Source organism: Antechinus flavipes, chromosome 6 (assembly GCF_016432865.1).
Source record: "Antechinus flavipes isolate AdamAnt ecotype Samford, QLD, Australia chromosome 6, AdamAnt_v2, whole genome shotgun sequence".
NCBI classification, from domain to species: Eukaryota; Metazoa; Chordata; class Mammalia; order Dasyuromorphia; family Dasyuridae; genus Antechinus; species Antechinus flavipes.
This window is the reverse complement of record NC_067403.1, coordinates 148,628,394-148,646,572: the sequence shown is the minus strand read 5'-3', so window position 1 is coordinate 148,646,572 and position 18,179 is coordinate 148,628,394.

Below are 18,179 nucleotides of genomic sequence, written 5' to 3'. Positions count from 1 at the left end.
TACAGATGATGAAATTGAGACAAATAAGGTTAAGTGATTTGCCTAGCATCACACAGATAGAAAGTGTTTGAGGCTAGAAATAATTTCTTAAAAATTAGAATTGGGCAAGTAGACACTAATGACTTTATGTGACATCAAGAAATAATCAAACAAAAATAAAATAATCAAAAAATAGAAGGAAATGTGAAATGTCATTGAAAAAACAATTGATTTGGAAAATAGATCTAGGAGAGATGACTTAAAAGTTATTGGACTAACTAAAAGCCGTGATTAAAAAAAGAGCCCAGATATCATCTTTCAAGAAATTATCAAGGAAAGCTACCTTGATGTTCTAGAACAGAGGGTAAAATAGAAACTGAAAGAATTCACTGCTCACCTCCTAAAAGATCCCCCTCCAAAAAACTCTGAGGAATACCATAGTCATATTCCAGAATTCCAGATCAAGGAGAAAATATCTCAAGTAAGCAGAAAGAAGTAATTCAAGTATAGTAGAGACATAGTCAATGATACACCAGCTTTAGGAGTTTCTACTTCAAAGAATCAGAGAGCTTGGAATACGATAGAGAACAAAGAAGCTAGGATCACAATAAAAAATCACATACCCACCCCACAAAAAAACAACAAGCCTCAGTATAATTATTCTGGTGGGGGGAATGGATATCTAATGAAATAGAGAACTTTTAAGTATTCTTGATGAAAAGACGAGAACTGAATAAAAAATTTGACTCTAGAGAAGCATAAAAATGTAAACAGAAGAGGAAATCATAAGTGACTTAATAAGGTTAAGCTATTTACATTTCTACATGTAACTATGTATAACTCATAAAAAATTTTCTCTTTAGGGCATTTAGAAGGAATACACACACAGAGGACACAGGTGGGATGTAAATTTGAAGGGATGATATTTAAAAATTAATTAAAGAGTTAAGAAAGTTACTGGGAGAAAGGGAAATGGAACTAGAATTGGGTAATACATTTCAGATAAAATTCAAGCAAAAACTTTTTTTTTTCCAGTAGAAGAAAAAAAAAAGGGGAGGTAGGAGAAAGTAATGAACCTTGCTCTTAACAAATTGGCTCAAAAAGGGAATAACATACACTGACTCAGGTGAGTATTGCCATGCATTTTACCCTATAGGAGGAACATAGGTGGTGAAGGAGATCAGAAAAAGAGTGCATGAGTAATAGAAGAGAGGATAGATTAGGAACAAGGGTTATCAGAAGCCAAATACTTTTGAGGAGGGACTGGGAAAAAGGAAAGGGAAGAATAAATGATGAGGGAAATAGAATGATGGGAAATAAAGTTTGAAATGGTAAATGTGAAAAAAAAACTGAAGCATGTTTCTCTGATAAAGGCCTCATTTCTCAAATATATAGAGAACTGAGTCAAATTTATTAAAAAATAAAAGCCATTCTCTATTTGATAAATGACCAAATGATGTGAACAGAATTCAAATGTAATAATCAAAGCTATCTGCAATCAAATGAAAAAAATGCCCTATTGATTGGAGAAATGCAAATTAAAACAATTCTGAGGTACTATCTCATAATCTATGAAACTGGTAATAGGACAGAAAAAGAAAATATCAAATGTTGAAGGAGATTTGGGAAAAATTGAGAGATTAATTCATTGTTTCTGGAGTCCACATTCTGTAGCGCAATGTGGGACTATGCCCAAAGGACTATAAAATCATGTATACCCTTTGACCAATTCCACTACTAAGATTATATTCCAAAAGAGATAAATAACAAAAAAAGGAAAAAGGCCTATATTTACAAAATAATTTATAAAAGCTCTTTTCTGGTAGACAAGAAATGGAAATCTAGGGGATGGCTATCAATTGGGGAATGGCAGAACAAACTGTGATATGTGATTATGATAAAATACTTTTGTGCCACAAGAAAGGATGAGTAGGATATTCTCAGATAATGCAAAGTGAAATATCTTGTGTACAAAATAATGGCAAATATTGGAATATGATCAACTCTGAATGACTTATTTTCAACAATACAATCATCCAAAAACTCTGAAGGATTTTTGATGAAAAAGGTTATTCATTCTTAGAGGAAAAAAAACAACTAATTTGTGACTGAATATAGATTGAAGGATAATTTTTTTTAACTTTTTTTTCCTGAAATTTTATTTTATTGTCTGTTTTCTTTCATGACTAATATGGAAATAATTTGCGCGATTATGCATATATATGTATATATATATATATAACTCTTCTTTCTTTTCCTTTTTTCTTACCTGCCTTCCTAATTCCATTTTCTTGGGGAAACTGAATGGTTTATTATTTGAAGTTCTCAGAGACAAGCTGGGGACCTGCTAGTGACTGTCCCAACACCTATATCCAATTAAACTTTGTAGTTTCCTGACCTGATTTCATGTTGTGCAAAAGTATGCTCTTGTTGGAATTCTACAAACCAGCTGAAAAGCTATGCTGTAAGTGAAACTTTGAAGTGGACTTGGGGATGTGAACTGTACCATCACTATTGCTACTTCTAGATTTAGCATTAATATTTGTATATCTAATTTCTCAAAGATCTCCCCACCCAGCAATATTATTCCCTTGTACAAGTCCCTTTTCATTCCATCATGGAAATATGAACCAGAACTAGATAATGGGAGACACAATTGTCAGTTCGTGTCTATTCTAATTTCAGTTCCCCAGTATTAGTCTAGGGGTGCTCCAGTATGCATCTGGGTCTTCCTCTTAAGCTAGTACACATCATCTCAATAAGCGCATTGGTATGCTCTTGGCTGATTCTGTCCCCAATTCCTGCAGACATCCCTGTCTTTGTTCCCATGTTAAGCTGGACTGGACAAATGACTCACTGTGATTTTTTTGTGTGTGAATTTCCTCAGTAAGATTCAGTCTGGCATATTTTCGAGGTATATTTTGAGTGTGAGGAGGGAAGTTCACTGCATTGTTTCTTAATAACTCCATCATCTTGGTTCCTCCACTTGAATATTTTATTTCTATAAGCTCCATCCCCTTTTACTTCAGAGTTCAGGGATCAAGCAAATTTCAGAGTAAAAATTAATTTTCTAAGTATAAGTGATTCTAAATAGATACAGATGGTGCACATGAAATAAAAATTAATTTCATTAATCTCTCCACAGGGTACCCCAAATCTAAATATCTGGGAGAGTTGATAGATTTATCAAACTTACTTGGTCACTGCTTCCAGTTCACTAGAATATTTTTGTTTTGCCTTTGCCTACACTATCTGAAGGACTTTTCCCTTCTGTTTTTTTTGTTTGTTTGTTTGTTTGTTTGTTTTTTTTTTTTTTTTTTGGTAAACAGTTTCATGATCCAGGTTTATCTTTTTTTTTCTAGCTTCTTTTAATAAATGTGCTTTTAGTTTCATCATGGTCTTTTAGCTTAAACACAGCCTGATAGCCAGAAATCATAACATTGATCACTTTAAATATTTCAAATGTAAACACCTCCTTGTACCTCTTATGTCTACTTTTTATCTTAAATAGTTTCCTGTGGGCATAAATGGGATTGCTGTTTGTTCATTTTTTCAAGGACTTTTGTCATACAGAATTTTCCATTTCAACAAAGAGTTTAGAAGAATGACATATATAAATCATTTATGAACTCTCTACTGATGGAACACACTTGTAAATATCTAAAAGTTCTAAAGTATGCTATAATATTGAAAAAATTTTGGATCAAAAAACAAAACATAATAAAATGTTCTGTTGATTTTGATGTCTGTCTGAACCATTTAACCACACTTTTCCCTGACATTATCATCGCTGACAAAATGGAAGCTTAAATGCTTCTTAATAGACTAGGCAAAATAATTTTAAATGGCTGTGTCTGGAACTCCTGAGCCACTCTACATGTGGTAAGCATTGATTTAACAATCTGACACACCTCTTGACCCATCTTGTCATTTCACTACTCTGGCATGCTTTGAAAAGTTTTTTGTCATCATTAATATAAAGTTGAAAACATAGCTGTGCTCATAAAATTGGATCATGTTCACTATATCTGCCTGCTATGGAGATCCACAGTGAGAACCATTTTGTTCCTTGGAAAGTTGACCCACGTGGATTTGTGTAGTATGTAATCATTTCCTCTCTTAGCTGATGTGCCACCTATCCCCTGCTCAATCCTTTACAACTTCTTAAGCCTTTAAAAAAAAGAGATTACACACCCTTTGAGCTTCCTATAACTTCCACAGCACAATCTATCATCTTTAAGAAAGCTCTTCTTATGAGCACCTGAAATGACAGGACTACATAAAATACATGGAGACAGAGAGAACAAAACAAGTCTCTTTTTTATGTTGTTTTGCTATGAGACAAGAGGTACTGAATGGGTTGTATATGTTTACACCTTTATATTGATCATTCACAAGATCCCTGTTGTCAATCCAAAATACTACTTTGCGTAAAGCCTACCACAATTTGGGGTCTATAGTGATAAATTGGTCTATAGTGATATACCATCTGGTGTATTATGGAGTTGTAAATCTTATTCAGGGAGGCTACCACAAAATAGACAATGCCTTCTGTTATATTCAGTACATTGATTTTGTGACTCAAATACAAGATAAGGTTCAGCACTTAGGGGATTTTAATTTTCCTATGCTTGTTACAGATTTCTATAGACACAGCATAGTTAGACCACCCTAGATGGGGGTGGGCTGGCTGCTCATGTATATTGATTATTCACCCATCACAGCAACCCGTTCTGGTCCCACTTAAAAATTCAATAGGAATCCATCTGGAAACATATTAAGCTATAGGAAGTATCATGTCACCACAGAAAGGGCTCTTCCCAATAATTCCAACTAGTGTGTTAGATATCAGTCTTCCTCTTCCCGAGAAGCACATCTATTTCCATAAAGAAGTTATTTTAGAGTGAATAAATATTTTCTTTCTTTTATGAATAGGAGGTATAACTCTTTTTTATTTTATTTTATTTTTTTATTATAGCTTTTTATTTACAAGTTATATGCATGGGTAATTTTACAGCATTGACAATTGCCAAACCTTTTGTTCTAATTTTTCCCCTCCTTCCCCCCACTCCCTCCCCCAGATGGCAGATTGACCAATACATGTTAAATATGTTAGAGTATAAATTAAATACAATATTAGTATACATGTCCAAACAGTTATTTTGCTGTTCAAAAAGAATCGTACTTTAAAATAGTGTACCATTAGCCTGTGAAGGAAATCAAAAATGCAGAAGGATCAAGGTAGAGGGATTGGGAATTCTATGTAGTGGTTCATAGTCATCTCCCAGAGTTCTTTCTCTGGGTGTAGTTGGCTCAATTCATTACTGTTCTATTGGAACTGATTTGGTTCATCACATTGTTGAAGAGGGCCAGATCCATCAGACTTGATCATCATATACTATTGTTATTGAAGTATATAATGATCTCCTGGTTCTGCTCATTTCAACTCAGCATCAGTTCATGTAAGTCTCTCCAGGCCTTTCTGAAATCATCCTGCTGGTCATTTCTTTCTTTTTCTTTTTTTAAAAATAATTATTACTTTTTATTGACAAAGCCCATGCCTGGGTAATTTTTTACAACATTATGTTGTATGAGTGCAAGGGCACTCACTTCTGTTCTGACTTTTCCCTTCCCTCCATCCACCTCTTCCCCTAGATGGCAAGCAGTCCTATACATGTTAAATTTGTCACAGTATATCCTAGATACAATATATGTGTGCAGAACTGAACAGTTTTCTTGTTGCACAGGAAGAATTGGATTCAGAAGGTAAAAATAACCTGGGAAGAATAACCAAAATGCAAACAGTTTACATTCATTTCCCAGTGTTCTTTCTTTGGGTGTAGCTGCTTGTGTCCATCCTTGATCAATTGAAACTGAATTAGCTCTCTTTGTCAAAGAAATCCACTTCCATCAGAATACATCCTCATATTGTTGTTGAAGTGTATAATGATCTCCTGGTTCTGCTCATTTCACTTCATCAGTTCATGTAAGTCTCTCCAAGACTCTCTGTATTCATCCTGCTGGTCATTTCTTACAGAACAATAATATTCCATAACATTCATATACCACAATTTACCCAACCATTCTCCAATTGATGGGTATCCATTCATTTTCCAGTTTCTAGCCACTACAAACAGGGCTGTCACAAACATTTTGGCACATACAGGTCCCTTTCCCTTCTTTAGTATTTCTTTGGGGTATAAGCCCAGTAGTCAGCTGGTCATTTCTTACAAAACAATAATATTCCATAATATTCATATACCACAGTTTATTCAGCCATTCTCCAATTGATGAGCATCCACTCAGTTTCCAGTTTCTGGCCACTACAAAAAGGACTGCTACAAACATTCTTGTACATACGAGTCTTTTTCCCTTCTTTAAAATCTCTTTGGGATATAAGCCCACTAGAAACACTGCTGGATCAAAGAGTATGCACAGTTTGATAACTTTTTGAGTATAGTTCCAAATTATTCTCCTAATCAACTAATCTATTTCTTAGCCAATATCAAATGGTTCTGGTAAGTGCTGCTTTATAATATAATTTTAGATCTGGTACAGCTAAGCCACCTTCATTTGATTTTTTTCCCATTAATTCCCTTGAAATTCTTGACCATTTGTTTTTCTATATGAACTTTGTTGTTATTTTTTCTAAGTCATTAAAATAGTTTTTTGGGAGTCTGATTGGTATAGCACTAAATAAATAGATTAGGTAGTATTGTCATCTTTATGATATTTACTCAGGAGGTATAACTCTTAAGACTTTGGTACAAAAATTTCATCATCTGTTTATATAACAATTTAGTCATATGTTGATTAAATAAGATCTTTTGAGTGAGAAATATAGAGCCTTCTTCAAGTTATACATTACCACTTATTTATGTGGTTCTTAAATTGAGAATGAAATAATAGGGACAAAAGCCATTCACTTTTTAGATAGCTAAAGGGTCTTTTTCCATACTAACTTCACACTCATCAAACTCCTTAACATCTGGTAACTGTTCCATTCAGTTTATTGAAACTCTTGGGGTTACCCTAACTCTTACTGGTTACTAGTAGAATATTCATAAGTTTTACCCTTGACCACTTCTTATGAATATGTATGCAGGCATGGCGAGGAAATAGTAAACTTTTATTTCTAAAAAGACATTTACACAAGTGCTTTCTATACTGAAAAGAGAATTACACATACTTCAGAAATAAGAATACTTTTGTGAAATCTCAATGGATTGGAAGATTTATAAAGTCCAAAGACTCCTCATCAATTTTGGAAAACTGGATAATGAAAACAAACCTCCAAACAATTAGGAAAAAATTGTGAGTTCCAGGTCCTATCTTATATATCTTTGAGGGAAAAATAATCCCATCAGAGAGGTTGTTAGCTGGAATCTATTCCCCAAGAATGTGGATTTAAACACATTTGGGCTCTCAAAGAATTTTAGTTGTAGTTAAGGTGTAGATATGAATTCCTAGAGGGGATTCCTTCCTGGGAATTCCCTACAGCAATTATATCCCAAATACATTATTAGATTGGATTAGGGAAAAAAAAACTGCACAGAAGGAAAAAAAAAATTATCCCCAAAGGAAAGTTGAAAAAAGATGTAAGTATAATAGATTTTAAGAGTAGCTGCATCAGATGAAAGCATACAATTTTTACTTTTTTCCCATTGCTTTCCCCTTTTGTTCTGTTTCTTTTTCCACAATATGACTAATGTGAACATAAGTTTAACATAATTGCATACATTTAGCCTGTGTAAGATTGTTTGCAATCTTGGGGAAGAGAGAGGAAAGGAGGAAAATTGGAAACTTAAATTTTTATAAAAATGAATATTAAAAACTATCTTTACATGTAATTAAAAAACATGAAACAATATTTTAAAAAAAAGTATCTGCATCAGCAAAATTCTGATATAAAAATTTTTTTTACTTACCAAGACCCTTTTCCAACCACTACCACCACCACTACTATCACCACCATGAAGGACAAGTCCAAGCAGTAAAAAAAAAAAAAAAAAAAGCAGTAAAAGAGAAGTTTCTTCATTATAAAAGTGGCACTATAGTGAAGAATAGTTTCTCCTATTGTGGCCATAGACCTTGCACCAGCTGATGGTCACTTACATCCACTGAAACAAAAATATCTGGGCCAATCTGGCGCCTTGATCAGGGTATAGGATAGTGAATCATCAGAAAATTATGGCTCTTCAGAAAGGAAAATGGCTGGTTCTAAGATTCTAGTTTTCAGCAAGAATATCATATAAAAATCAACAGTGTGAATAATAAAGCCAAACAAAAGCAGATTTTGAGGAGATATGAATAGATTTTGGAAAAAGAAATAATTTTTAGATGTATTTTTAAATTGAGTCAAATTCTTTGAAGATGGTGAAGGTATAAGCAAATTTTGCTATGCTTCCAGTAATGAAGCAACATCCTCAAACACATCCAGAATGCGTCAGAAAAGCAATCCAAGAATTACATGCTATTATCAAAGGAGTAAGAACAGAAATAAGGGGGGAAAAAGGAAGTAAGGAATAAGCAAGTCTAAGAAGAGAGTAGAAAATACCAAAATATAGAAGCATTCCTGATGGCAATAAATTCTCTGGAAAAAAAATAGCATGATAGAACCAGAATGCAAAAAGACAGGTATGAAAGAAAAAACACTTTTTAAAAATCAAATATTTACACAGTGTTATGAGATGGCATGATCAAATATACCCTGGAATGATGGTTCCTCAAGCTTTTGAATGCACAGTAAAACCAACGTCCCTAGTGTTTTATTTGGATCTAAAAAAAAAAATCCCACCTGTAAGCCATCCTTCTATTTAGTTTCTTTTGCATTCTATTTTAATTTATAAGAAGTAAATCAAAAGAAAGACAATTCAGTTCCTTAAATAGTATGTTCACTCATTGCCTTAGATTTCCCAAGAATCTCAAATTAAGAATACCAATATTTAACTTAATGTTTATAGTTGGACTAAAACCCGGGATTTTTAGCATACTCTGCCACTTTTCTAACACTCCCATTACTGCAAATATGGAAGAGGGACATGCAGGTGGCATGTGTTTCATGGATTGCTCTGTTCATAATTCTCCAACAAATAGTCACCTCACACTGATAAAGCTTTTTATACTTATCTTGGCTGGTGCCTAGAAAAAAAATATAGTCTATCATTGGGACTCTTTGAAAAAGAAACATAACATGAATCCTTAGGTGTTGACTATGAGACAAATCAATATAAAATTTTGGAAAATTTTACCACTGATTTCTTCCTTTCAATCCATTAAACAAAAAGAAAGTTTCTCTGTCTCTCTCAGTCTCTTTATCACTCTTTGTTTGTTATCTCTGTCTCTCTTCTCACATAGACACACATAAAGTAACACATATACACACACTCATGCATACATACATGTATAATTTCATTCCCAGAAGCAATCTGACAACAGATATATTCAGTAAACTACCAGTGAACCTGACACTGTTTTTAAGTGTTCCTTTTCCCAGAATAGTTTGTTGATAGAAAGTATTTCATGTACTTCATTTAATTGCCCTTATTAAAAATAATACTGTCAAGTTGCATGCTTAGATAATAAGCTCAAGACTTCTACTCAAGGGAGGAAATTGACAAAACTGGATTAATTTTCTATTAAATAATTTAAATTCATTGTATATAATATCTTTCTCCCAGAAACTTCAGTGGTAAAAGAACAGGTTATTTTATAAATTGAGTTTTGTATTTAAAGTATTTTCTTTTCCAAAAAAGTAAGAATATAATATCTTTTCTCCCCCAACTTATCCAATTATGTGACTACACCCTGAATATGATCATTCATTTAATGACATTTTTAAAAAAATCATCATAAGATTAGGCTTCCCACTTCCATTTTGCAGCAATTGAAACATAGTGGAAGAGCCAAGAGTGCTAAAGCAGACTCCTTCCACACACACAAAAAAAGTTAGCATAAGTATCATTGGAATAAAAAGTGCATTATATCTTACATTATTTTAAGTCTGATAAGTTGATAAGCAGCTATTTTAATACAAAAGCAACTGTCAGTGAAAAGGACAGGGAATAGATTTATAATTTCATTTGTATGGGGCTCTCTCATATAAGAACATTCTCTCAGCTAACTAATGAAGGTCAGTAGTTTCTAGTATTAGAGGGCTGCTTAGAATAATTAGAGATTACATGACTTGTTCAGAATCAAACAGATGATATGTGTCTTGAACAGATATTTCATGATTTTTGAGATCAGCTATCTTTTTATCTACTATATACAAGAGTACCTTGCTTCAGTGGAAGAAATTCCAGTTATTTTCCAGGTCAGAAGTGGACAATGTTTAATTTCAGAGCAATGATTTTATTCTTCCAACTTAAAAAAAAGTAATTGGTTAGTTGTGCAAGTCAAATCAATAAGAATTAATTAAGCCCTGAGTGTTTGCCAGGTCCTATGCTAAGTGATAGAAATACAAATACAAGGAAAGAGGAAAAAAAAACCCTTATATCAAGAAATTTTTATCCTCTTGGAAGAAGATAAAACATAAAAGGAACTGAAAAGTTAGCGAGTGAGGAAGAGAAGGTATCTATGGGCAGGTGGGGATATATGGTAGGGAAGAAAAATTTGGCAGAATATACTTTAAATATTGCTGCCTTAGACAAGCTTATGTCATATGCTTACAATGATAAATATGAGGCAATTTGATACCAGTGTGACAAGAATGTCATGAAATTCCCTGACAGGATCTAGGGGATCCCAGAAATCCCTAAACTACATTTTGAGAATCATTAATTTAAGGAATATTTGCTGCTAAATCACCAAAATTGGTAAGATTATGATATCCTCTTAAAAAATTGAAATTAGCAGCCTAAACCTAGAGTACTAAGGTTATTTCATCTTTTAGTAGGCAAATCCATAGTAGCATAACAGCATGAAAGAGAACCTGCAGCTTTATTTGTATGTATGTATGTGTGTATGTGTGTATTAGAACTGTGCCTTCATTGGACTTAGAAACTCTTAAATGGGCAAACAGCCATTACCAATGTAAGCTGGCATCTTCTCTGAAACTTATATTCTTAGAATAATGAGATTTTTCAGACTTGTGTAAGGTCACATAGTTGTTATATGTTATAGTAGAATTTGAACTCACGTCAAAATAAAACATGTAAGAATGAATAGGCTATGGTTAGATATGTATGCATACCTGAATATTTATATATGTGTATGTATAAATAAGAGTTTTATGTATCTACACACAAACACACACACTCTCACACACACACACTCAATCTCAGCAACTAGAAGTGTCCCAGAACCACTGGATATTTAGTTTATCTTTGATTTGCTTTAAGTAGGAGAAAATGTTGTCCTGAACTCAATCTTCAATTTGCTTCTTTTCATCTTCCATCAGGCTTTTCTAGGTCTGCTTTCTGGGGCAAAAGAATACATGTTTAGTAATGCATCTTTCCCATGATACTCCTTCAAATATGTAAATTCAGGTCTCATTTTACTTGTTCTCTACTGATTTCATTTCTAAGTATCCAGGCTCCCTTGTGATAAAAAGCTTTATAAAGTTTTTGAAGTCTTCACAATCTGTGAAGCTAATGTATCAGTAACTTAGTTTTATGATTCAATGTCATGACAAGAAATGCTATAATATAATCCTACCCCCATCTCTACCCCATGAAAACATATCACAAAATAAATACATATGTCTTACTTCCTCATAATTAAAGTTTGACTGGGAGCAAAAAAGCTACTAATGCAAGGATGATTTGCTATGTCAAGCAGATGTTGCTATTAAAGAGCATCGTCTGCTGTTAGCCTCTGGCCCCACAGAATGTTTTTCAAAGTGTAAGATGAGGAAACAAGTTGGTTGCTTTAGATACTAGTTGCTGGGGGCATCATGCATGTTAACTAGTTGCAAATTTTCAAATTAAAAGAGCTTATAAGTTCAAAGAAGACATTTGCTTTTACAAAATTCAGCCACTGATTACCTTTAATAAATGTTGTTATCTTCTCTAAATAGATTTTTATTTTTCTTATTAACATGGGAAAATAGAATAGATTTGATTGCCTTTGATTCTATCTAGTGCCTTCAGCTGATACAAAATGAAGATGTAATTTTTTTTATTATTCACTTTGTCTTTTACAGTTTCTCATTATGAGCACATAAAATTAAAAAAAAAATCAATCTTGGGTTTTTGTTTTATTTTGTTTTTGTCTTGGAATATACATTGCATAGTAAACGAAGTAGCTGGTCTCAGAACCAGGAGGATCTAAATCTAACATATAATGAACATGTGGCATTCAGCAAGCCTCAGATCTCATTGTTCTAAGATTTCAAGTTGCAGAGAAGATGCTAGCTTGATAGTAATGTTTGTTCATTGAAGAATTTCTAATTCCAAAGTAGGCACAATTGTAGTCCCTATCTGTAACTTTGTTTTACCTTCAACTTTAGGGACTCTCCTATGACATGGTCCCCTCTGAAGAATTTCTAAAAAAAGAAGCAGAACAGAAAAAAAGCCCCAACAAAACCCCAAAACAAACAAAAAAGAACAAACATTTAAATAAATAAATCTACTTGAAAAATTAGTTTCGTAAAATTTAGAAATGCAACAATATATGATAATGAGGAAATATAGAACAAGAATATGGAACAAGACAAGAGATCAGATTTGATAAATATTTTAGAAACTATTTCCCTCAAGGGAAACATTTCTAAAATAAATTAAGTAGAAGCAGATATAGAGCCCAGGAATGGGAGAATAAAATTTAGTACATACTACAAAGAAATAGAAAACAAGAAGGACATGGTAATTCACATTTTTTACAAAAGAATGGCACTGTTATAAATACCATTATGTAAATTATTAATTATTGTAAATACCCAAGTCAACTATAAAGGATATATGAAGTAAAACATTATTGTCATCCATAGATAAATAGCAATATGTATAGAATTATTTTACATATATATAATTACACATAAATATGAATACATAAGAATATATAATATATAATACATCATCACTAATCTATACATACAGTAATTAATAATACATTAGATGCAAATATGAATATATACATATACATATTTGTGCCTAATGATAGCCATCTTAGGATGGGGGAGGGAAAAAAGAGAGAAAAGAAATATTCAAATAGTAATATTGTATGATTAATGGGAATAGCAAATTGTACATAATAGATTTGTAGTTTCATATGCAATCATTTTATTACATTGTTATGGAAATTCTTGTTTTATTTCATACATTAAAAATTAAATAAAAATTAAAAAATAAAAAAGTGTCACAAAAGTATTTTACTTAAATTGAGAAATTAACATATGGGGGTGAGCTATGAACAGGATGAAATTCAATCATGTATTTATCTGGTGTAGAGGGCCAAGAACTCTGAAGAAGTATACTTGAAACAAGGAGTTAACTCAGTGGAATTGATGAGACAATGGTTATCTAGTTTACATATACTTAATACTTAGCATGGTGATGTTATAGTTCTACAATTGATGTAATTGTAATAGGGTATTTAAACTGAGGACAAAGTCAGTCACAGACATTCTATCTTTGACCAGCTTTGTGGTGACTATCCTGCCTTCATCACTTCTCCACCTAAAGATGAAGGCCCCTCCAAAGGACCTCCAGAAAGCTAGTCTGAATATTACAATCTGGGAGAGAATTATTGGAAAAGGCAAAAAGGGATGAAATGATGAAATGAAAAAAATATATAGGGAAGTAAGCAATATAAGTGAATTCAAGGAATTAGAAATAGGATAATTAAATTATTAAGGTTAGGGGAATCTTTGGAGATAAACTAGCATCACAGAGACAAACTACTGATTAAAAAGGCAAAAGAGATAAAAAAAATGCAATTAAATAAATGAAAAGACCAAGATTATATCAACTTCATATATGAATTGATTAAATCCAATAAAATGAAAATAAAGAATAGTAGAATGATTAAGAAAATGAAACCTAACAAGTTGCTAAATATATAAGCAACACATATAAAATAAACATAGAAGGAAAATGAGTCTGAAACAAAATTTGATTTACATGATGTTTTTTATTTGCTTATTTTAAGTAGAGCTTTTTACTCAGGCCCTGAGACAAAAAAAACACAAAAATTCACAATGACCAAAAAAAAAAAAAGGAAATATTATATTTGAAGTATAATTAAGTAATGAAATGACACCAGCATTATACATATATATACCAAGTGGCATAGCATCTAAGTTCATAAAAAAGGTAACAAAATGCAAAAAAAAACCCAAATAATAGCACAATAAATGTAGTAGATCTCAATAATTTTTTCAGACCTAGATAAATAATCAAGAATTTGCATCTTTGATGCATCTTTGAATTTGCAATTCAACGTAATGTATACTTCAGAGCCAACTCAAAGGCTTAGGATCAAATCAGACCTTCGCCCTCCTAAAAGAATCTCGATTCCTTCCTGTTTCACCACTAAACGAAAACAACCCAAACCTAATTAAGATAAATAAAAAAGAAAATAAAGGAAAATTCTTAAAGATACAAAGGACCTATGATGAAAACAGAGAATACATAAATAAATGTAAAGAGATAGAAATGAGATACATTCTTTAAGTACAGCCTTAACTTTTCACCAGCATAATAATACAGGGGACACAAGCAAAGATAGTAACTTAAATGGGTCCCTGATGACATCCTGAATGAGTGTCAAATATAATAAAAATATAATCATGTGCCAAAATTACATATATATAATTGTGTGATTAAAGTGATAATGAAGAGGAAACATGAATTGGTTGACATAACTCAACCCCTTGTCCTTTTCTGAAGGGGGATACCAAAATAAGAAAAAAAGAGAGGATGAAATGACTTAAAATTAACCAAACCTGGTAACCAATTAACAAACCCAAACAAAGACACAATCTTTAAAATTAAAGGAGAAATTTACAAAATAAATAAAACTATAGAATGATAAGGAAGAGTTAAACTGGGTCAGTAGGAGTAATGATAATAAAAATGAGTTAGTAATTATAAGTTTTTGGTTTTTTAAAGATTTGCAAAGAACTTTGCAGATATTATCTCAAGTTATTCTCACAACAACCCTAAGAAGTAATTGTTCTTATTGTCCCATTTTGTAAATGAAGAACATAAGACTGAAAAAGTAAGTGATTTGCCAAGAATCACAAAGATTATAAGTATGTAAGACCAGATTTGAATTCATGTCTTAGACAACCTGATTGAAAGAGAGAAAAAAAATAATACATTAAAAATTTAAAAGAACAGAGTGAAATCAAAACAGAAGAAAAATAATACAAAATGGTATTATATAGAATTAAATGCTAACAAAATAAAAAGTTAAATATTTGTAAACAAATTAACAAAACATGAAATAGACATCTTAAATCATTCAATCTTACAAAAAGAATTGAAAATGCTAGAAGGTAAAGATGATTAAAAAACTATTCCAGAAAATAACGATACAATTACATAATGATTATGTAAGCATTTAAAGGGTAATTGATAGCTATTATATACCAAAACACACATGTCTAATTGTTCCCAGTTACTAAAGGAGATAGCATTTGGCTAAATTCCTTTTGTGTGAAAAATATGGTCCCAATACCTAAACTGAGAAGGGGGTAAAACAAAAAATATGATTCAATATTGTTAATCAATAAAAAGAAAATCTGTTTCAAATATATTGCCAGACAAAATAGGTTTCAACCACATATGTATTTTAAAAATTATATCCAGTTCAGATTTATAATGGTGGCTCATCTTTAGGAGAATGATTATCATAATTTCTCATGTTAAAAACAAAAAAAGCAACCAAAGTCACAATTGTATCACTCCATACAAAAAGAACCTATTCTAAAACACAGTATACTTTGTTGCTAAAATCATAAAAGCACTGGAATGGAAGGATTAAAAGAAAAAAAAACACTTTAAAATGTATGTATTTACAAGCATAAGATGCTTTTTTTTGCTTGAGGGAAAAAAAGCATCCCAAATAGGAATATAGAAAAGATTTCCCCTCTCATCACTAATATTTGACCTAGTTAGAAAAAATGTTAGCAGTAGCATATGACAAGAGGATAAAATTAAGGGGATCAATACTGGTAAAGAGGAAACAAAACTTACTATATTTACTGATATACTGGATTGCTTACAATATTCGAGATAAGAAAGAAACTAATTTAGAAAATAATTCCAGTCAAGTAGTAGTATACAAGATAAACCAACAAAAAATACCCAGTATTTCTTCACAATAACAACAAAATTTGTGAGGATATAATATTCACCTCAAAACAGTTACAAAATACATAGTCTTTAAGATTCAATCATTGAGAAAAATCCAAGACATAATAAAATTTAAAAACAGTCTTTAAATAAATTCAGTTTGACAAATAATTGCAGGAATATGCATTGCTCATGGATGGACTGACCCAAAATGATAAAAAATTATCTTATTTGTTTAAATACATTTAGAGACTTAGTTTTACTAATACTGTCACTTCAAAGATCATAATAATAAGAAACAATAGACATGAAAGGAAAATAGCAATTACAGATTGTACAGTTATTTTAAAGCTATAATAATCAAATCTATTTGATTCTGAGTGAGAAATAGAAAAGTCAACATGTGAAACATCAATAGACCAATGAATTTAAGAGATAAATAGGAATGATAAACAATAAAATTCAATAAGCCTATGTTTAAAAAGTCAGAATATAATCAGGGGAAAGAATTACTTATTTGACAAGGATTGCTTGCTGGGAAAAGCAAAAAGCCATTTTCAGAAAATTCTTATACCATATGTCATAAGAAGTTCCAAATATAGGTTCAATTTAAACATAAAAATCTCATCATTTAAAAAAATGTCATGGCATTACAATATAATGCATCATGAACACACACACACACACACACACACACACACACACACACACTCACACAATGCACCAGAAATCAAGTATCCTTTTCTTCCCTAATTCAAAACATGCACAGGGAATTTAAATGTTTCCTATTGGCTTATTGTATGAAATGCTGCCTTTTTAAGTTGGCTTCTAAGCAGACCTGAATGTGCAAATATAAGGATTAAACAGATGGAACCCTCTGGTGACATTCAAGTGAGGAAGATGAAATCCTATGAGCCACACTGGATGAGGACTGAGATAACTGTACTAAGCAAATACTGCTACAGCTACCCTATTTTTCTAACTGTGGTGCCATTTGGCTGTAACTGCATTTGTACCGTTATTTCTTTGCTGTCTGTTTACTCTTTCCTGATTTTATGCTGCATATTGGGATTAGAATGAACCAGATTATAACCTTATGACCTTCAGAAAAGTAGAAGAGACATCAGAGATCCAGTAGGTAGAGTCCATAGTCTAATTTAGTAACCATAGAAGCTGAGCCCAGTGAGGAGCCAGACTTGAGAAGTAACTATTTGTTCTAGTCAAAATTTGGCAAGCATAGGAGCAATTCACCTATCAGCTACCATTCTGGTGGTGGTGTTTATGGTGGTGGTGAATACATTGAAAAAAAATCACTATAAGTTTGACCCCACTCTCCCAGGGATTGAATATGTATATAAAGGAGGGAGTTCGCTCAGTTCATTAGAGCTTCATTTGCACTGTTTGTTTTACTATTTCCCAGCAAATATTCCCCTGCCCCCTTTTTTGAAGAGGCAACAAATTTGGGCTTATTATTTAAAACATATGTAATCTTGAATACGCTTTTGATCAGTTTCCTATTCAATAGCTTTTGATTGGAAAAAAAGTCAATGCCAAGTGCATAAGTAGAAACAAATGAAATAATGATCACCTTAGTGTATAGGTAATTAGAGGAGAATAAAATGACTCTTATAAAATGAACAAAGCATTAATTTCCTCTGTGAAATTATAAACAAACGGCTACATACATATTAAATTGCTTTATTTTTAGCACAATACTTCTGCAATCATGACTCTAATCAGGTATTTTATATGAAGTATATTGGAAAGAGATCAAGTGTTCAAAATATATATTTGTACCATTTGCCCATGTTCTATGTTTGTGACGAGGTCTTCTAACCATTATTGGAGATGAATGTGGCAGCATGCTGCAAGATTCAATCTGTTAGGCAAGCATGTGATCAGAATTAAAGGGGTGACCCTCCAAAATGTGATATTTTAAAGCATCACCAGAGGGTTAAG